Source organism: Carcharodon carcharias, chromosome 36 (genome assembly GCF_017639515.1).
Source record: "Carcharodon carcharias isolate sCarCar2 chromosome 36, sCarCar2.pri, whole genome shotgun sequence".
Classification (NCBI taxonomy): Eukaryota; Metazoa; Chordata; class Chondrichthyes; order Lamniformes; family Lamnidae; genus Carcharodon; species Carcharodon carcharias.
This window is the reverse complement of record NC_054502.1, coordinates 6041666-6048556: the sequence shown is the minus strand read 5'-3', so window position 1 is coordinate 6048556 and position 6891 is coordinate 6041666. Positions and strand designations below refer to the sequence as shown.

Here is a 6891-nt window from a genome sequence, read left to right as displayed (position 1 = left end):
TCTCCATCACCATCATCTCCATCACCATCATCTCCATCACCATCATCAGCATCATATCCATCAGCATCATCTCCATCAGCATCATCTCCATCAGCATCATCTCCATCACCATCATTTCCATCACCATCACCTCCATCACCATCATCTCCATCACCATCATCTCCATCCCCTCCATCATCTCCATCACCATCATCTCCATCAGCATCATCACCATCACCATCATCTCCATCTCCATCAGCATCGTCTCCATCAGCGTGATCTCCATCAGTGTGATCTCCATCATCACCATCATCTCCATCAGCGTGATCTCCATCCGCATGATATCCACCCCTGTGATCTCCATCAGCGTGATCTCCATCATCACCATCATCTCCATCACCATCATCTCCATCGCCATCATCTCCATCACCATCATCTCCATCACCATCATCTCCATCACCATCAACTCCATCGCCATGACCATCGTCTCCATAACCATCATCTCCATCAGCATCATCTGCATCAGCATCATCTTCATCAGCATCATCTCCATCACAATCACCATCAGCATTATCACCATCACCATCAGCATCATCCTTATCATCATCATCTCCATCACCATTGGTGTCATCTCCATCAGTGTCATCAGCATCAGCGTCATCTCCATCACCGTCACCATCATCTCCATCAGCATCATGTCCATCAGCATCATCTCCATCAGCATCATCTCCATCAACTCCATCACCATCACCATCGTCTCCATAACCATCGTCTCCATCAGCATCGTCTCCATCAGCATCGTCTCCATCTCATTCATCTCCATCAGCATTATCTCCATCACCATCATCTCCATCAGCTCCATCTCCATCAGCACCATCTCCATCACCATCAGCTCCATCAGCATCGTCTCCGTCACCATCATCACCATCACCATCACCATCATCTCAATCACCATCATTTCCATCACCATCATCTCCATCACCATCATCTCCATCACCATTAGCTCCATCACCATCATCTCCATCATCTCCAGTCCCATCATTTCCATTAGCATCATTTCCATCTCCTTCATCTCCATCACATTCACCTCCATCAGCATCATCTCCAACAGCATCACCTCCATCAGCATCGTCTCCGTCAACATCATCACCATTACCATCATTTCCATCACCAACATATCTATCACCATCATCTCCATCAGCATCATCCCCATCACCAACATCACCATCACTATCATCACCATCATCTCCATCACCATCATCTCCTTCCCCTCCATCATCTCCATCCCCATCATCTCCATCAGCATCATCTCCATCAGCATCACCAACAGCATCATCTCCATCACCATCATCTCCATCACCATCATCTCCATCGCCATCATCTCCATCGCCATCATCTCCATCACCATCATCTCCATCACCATCATCTCCATCAGCATCGTCTCCATCATCTCCATCACCATCATCTCCATCACCATCACCTCCATCACCATCATCTCCATCACCATCATCAGCATCATCTCCATCAGCATCATCTCCATCAGCATCATCTCCATCAGCATCATCTCCATCACCATCATTTCCATCACCATCACCTCCATCACCATCATCTCCATCACCATCATCTCCATCCCCTCCATCATCTCCATCACCATCATCTCCATCAGTTTCATCTCCATCAGCATCATCTCCATCAGCCTCACCATCAGCATCATCTCCATCACCATCATCTCCATCTCCATCAGCGTGATCTCCATAAGCGTGATCTCCATCAGCGTGATCTCCATCAGCGTGATCTCCATCATCACCATCATTTCCATCACCATCATCTCCATCACCATCATCTCCATCACCATCATCTCCATCACCATAACCATCATCTCCATCACCATCATCACCATCTCCATCATCTCCATCACCATCATCTCCATCACCATCATCTGCATCACCATCGTCTCCATCACCATCATCTCCATCACCATCATCTCCATCACCATCATCTCCATCATTTCCATCACCTTCATCTCCATCACCATCATCTCCATCACCATCATCTCCATCAGCATTTTCTCCATCACCATCATCTCCAACAGCATCGTCACCATCACCAACATCTCCATCACCAACATCTCCATCACCATCATTTCCATCACCATCACCTCCATCACCATCATCTCCATCACCATCATCTCCATCCCCTCCATCATCTCCATCACCATCATCTCCATCAGTTTCATCTCCATCAGCATCATCTCCATCAGCCTCACCATCAGCATCATCTCCATCACCATCATCTCCATCTCCATCAGCGTGATCTCCATAAGCGTGATCTCCATCAGCGTGATCTCCATCAGCGTGATCTCCATCAGCGTGATCTCCATCATCACCATCATTTCCATCACCATCATCTCCATCACCATCATCTCCATCACCATCATCTCCATCACCATAACCATCATCTCCATCACCATCATCACCATCTCCATCATCTCCATCACCATCATCTCCATCACCATCATCTGCATCACCATCGTCTCCATCACCATCATCTCCATCACCATCATCTCCATCACCATCATCTCCATCATTTCCATCACCTTCATCTCCATCACCATCATCTCCATCACCATCATCTCCATCAGCATTTTCTCCATCACCAACATCTCCATCACCAGCATTTCCATCACCAGCATCTCCATCACCGTCATCTCCCTCACCGTCACCATCATGTCCATCACCATCATCTCCATCAGCATCATCTCCATCACCATGATCTCTATCTCCATCACCATTTTCACCATTTCCATCAGCTTCATCACCATCATCTCCATCACCATCGTCTCCATCACCATCGTCTCCATCACCATCATCTCCATCACTATCATCTCCATCACTATCATCATCATCATCACCATGATCTCCATCAGTATCATCTCCATCACCATCATCACCATCACCATCATCACCATCACCATCATCACCATCACCATCATCTCCATCACCATCATCTCCATCACTATCATCTCCATCACCATCATCTCCATCACCATCATCTCCATCACCATCATCTCCATCACTATCATCTCCATCACTATCATCACCATCATCACCATGATCTCCATCAGCATCATCTCCATCACCATCATTACCATCACAATCATCTCCATCACCATCATCTCCATCCCCTCCATCATCTCCATCACCATCATCTCCATCAGTATCATGTCCATCAGCATCATCTCCATCAGCATCACCATCAGCATCATCTCCATCACCATCATCTCCATCTCCATCAGCGTGATCTCCATCAGCTTGATCTCCATCAGCGTGATCTCCATCAGCGTGATCTCCATCATCACCATCATCTCCTTCACCATCAACGCTATCACCATCATCTCCATCCCCTCCATCCTCTCCATCACCATCATCTCCATCAGCATCATCTCCATCACCATCGTCTCCATCACCATCATCTCCATCACCATCATCTCCATCACCATCATCTCCATCACCATCGTCTCCTTCATCTCCATCTTCTCCATCGCCATCATCTCCATCTTCTCCAGTACCATTATTTCCATCACCATCATCTCCATCAGCATCGTCTCCATCATCTCCAACTTCTCCATCGCCATCATCTCCATCACCATCATGTCCATCTTCTCCATTACCATTATTTCCATCACCATCATCTCCATCACCATCATCACCATCACCATCATCTCCATCACTATCATCTCCATCACCATCATCTCCATCACCATCATCTCCATCACCATCATCTCCATCACTATCATCTCCATCACTATCATCACCATCATCACCATGATCTCCATCAGCATCATCTCCATCACCATCATTACCATCACAATCATCTCCATCACCATCATCTCCATCCCCTCCATCATCTCCATCACCATCATCCCCATCACCATCATCTCCATCACCATCATCTCCATCACCATCATCTCCATCAGTATCATCTCCATCAGCATCATCTCCATCAGCACCACCATCAGCATCATCTCCATCACCATCATCTCCATCTCCATCAGCGTGATCTCCATCAGCTTGATCTCCATCAGCGTGATCTCCATCAACGTGATCTCCATCATCACCATCATCTCCTTCACCATCATCGCCATCACCATCATCTCCATCCCCTCCATCCTCTCCATCACCATCATCTCCATCAGCATCATCTCCATCACCATCATCTCCATCACCATCATCTCCATCACCATCATCTCCATCACCATCATCTCCATCATCTCCATCTTCTCCATCGCCATCATCTCCATCTTCTCCTGTACCATTATTTCTATCACCATCATCTCCATCAGCATCGTCTCCATCATCTCCATCTTCTCCATCGCCATCATCTCCATCACCATCATGTCCATCTTCTCCATTACCATTATTTCCATCACCATCATCTCCATCACCATCACCTCCATCATCTCCATCACCATCATCCCCATCACCATCATCTCCATCACCATCATCTCCATCACCATCATCTCCATCACCAGCATCTCCATCAGTGTCCTCTCCAGCACCATCATCTCGATCACCGTCACCATCATGTCCATCATCATCATGTCCATCACCATCATCTCCATCACCATCGTGTCCATCACCATCGTCTTTTCAGCATCGTCTTCTTCAGGATCATCTCTGTCACCATCATCTCTGTCACCATCATCTCCATCACCATCATCTCCTTCACCATCATCTCCATCTCCATCACAATTTTCACTATTTCCCTCATAACCATCACCATCATCTCAATCACCATCATCACCATCATCTCCATCACCATCATCTCCCTCACCATCATCTCCATCACCATCGCCTCCATCATCTCCATCACCATCATCTCCATCACCACCATCTCCATCACCATCATCTCCATCACCATCATCAGCATCATCGCCATCAGCATCATCTCCTTCAGCATCATCTCCATCAGCATCATCTCCATCAGCATCATCTCCATCACCATCATTTCCATCACCATCACCTCCATCACCATCATCTCCATCACCATCATCTCCATACCCTCCATCATCTCCATCACCATCATCTCCATCAGTTTCATCTCCATCAGCATCATCTCCATCAGCCTCACCATCAGCATCATCTCCATCACCATCATCTCCATCTCAATCAGCATGATCTCCATCAGCGTGATCTCCATCATCGTGATCTCCATCATCACCATCATCTCCATCACCATCATCTCCATCACCATCATCTCCATCACCATCATCTCCATCACCATAACCATCATCTCCATCACCATCATCACCATCTCCATCATCTCCATCACCATCATCTCCATCAGTATCATCTGCATCACCATCGTCTCCATCACCATCATCTCCATCACCATCATCTCCATCACCATCATCTCCATCATTTCCATCACCTTCATCTCCATCACCACCATCTCCATCACCATCATCTCCATCAGCATTTTCTCCATCACCATCGTCTCCATCAGCTTCGTCACCATCACCAACATCTCCATCACCAACATCTCCATCACCAGCATCTCCATCACCAGCATCTCCATCACTGTCATCTCCATCACCGTCACCATCATGTCCATCACCATCATCTCCATCAGCATCATCTCCATCACCATGATCTCTATCTCCATCACCATTTTCACCATTTCCATCAGATTCATCACCATCATCTCCATCACCATCGTCTCCATCACCATCGTCTCCATCACCATCATCTCCATCACTTTCATCTCCATCACTATCATCATCATCATCACCATGATCTCCATCAGTATCATCTCCATCACCAACATGACCATCACCATCATCACCATCACCATCATCTCCATCACCATCATCTCCATCACTATCATCTCCATCACCATCATCTCCATCACCATCATCTCCATCACCATCATCTCCATCACTATCATCTCCATCACTATCATCACCATCATCACCATGATCTCCATCAGCATCATCTCCATCACCATCATTACCATCACAATCATCTCCATCACCCTCATCTCCATCCCCTCCATCATCTCCATCACCATCATCTCCATCAGTATCATCTCCATCAGCATCATCTCCATCAGCATCACCATCAGCATCATCTCCATCACCATCATCTCCATCACCATCATCAGCATCATCGCCATCAGCATCATCTCCTTCAGCATCATCTCCATCAGCATCATCTCCATCAGCATCATCTCCATCACCATCATTTCCATCACCATCACCTCCATCACCATCATCTCCATCACCATCATCTCCATACCCTCCATCATCTCCATCACCATCATCTCCATCACCATCATCTCCATCACTATCATCTCCATCACTATCATCACCATCATCACCATGATCTCCATCAGCATCATCTCCATCACCATCATTACCATCACAATCATCTCCATCACCCTCATCTCCATCCCCTCCATCATCTCCATCACCATCATCTCCATCAGTATCATGTCCATCAGCATCATCTCCATCAGCATCACCATCAGCATCATCTCCATCACCATCATTTCCATCTCCATCAGCGTGATCTCCATCAGCTTGATCTCCATCAGCGTGATCTCCATCAGCGTGATCTCCATCATCACCATCATCTCCTTCACCATCATCGCCATCACCATCATCTCCATCCCCTCCATCCTCTCCATCACCATCATCTCCATCAGCATCATCTCCATCACCATCATCTCCATCACCATCATCTCCATCACTATCATCTCCATCACCATCATCTCCATCACCATCGTCTCCATCATCTCCATCTTCTCCATCGCCATCATCTCCATCTTCTCCAGTACCATTATTTCCATCACCATCATCTCCATCAGCATCGTCTCCATCATCTCCATCTTCTCCATCGCCATCATCTCCAT

General features: G+C 46.9%; 1 pseudogene; it reads left to right on the top strand.

Annotated features, from left to right (window-relative positions):
• The first annotated feature begins 1248 nt into the window (after window positions 1-1248).
• Window positions 1249-2214, top strand: LOC121272893 (annotated as a pseudogene).
• Window positions 2215-6891: the final 4677 nt, after the last annotated feature.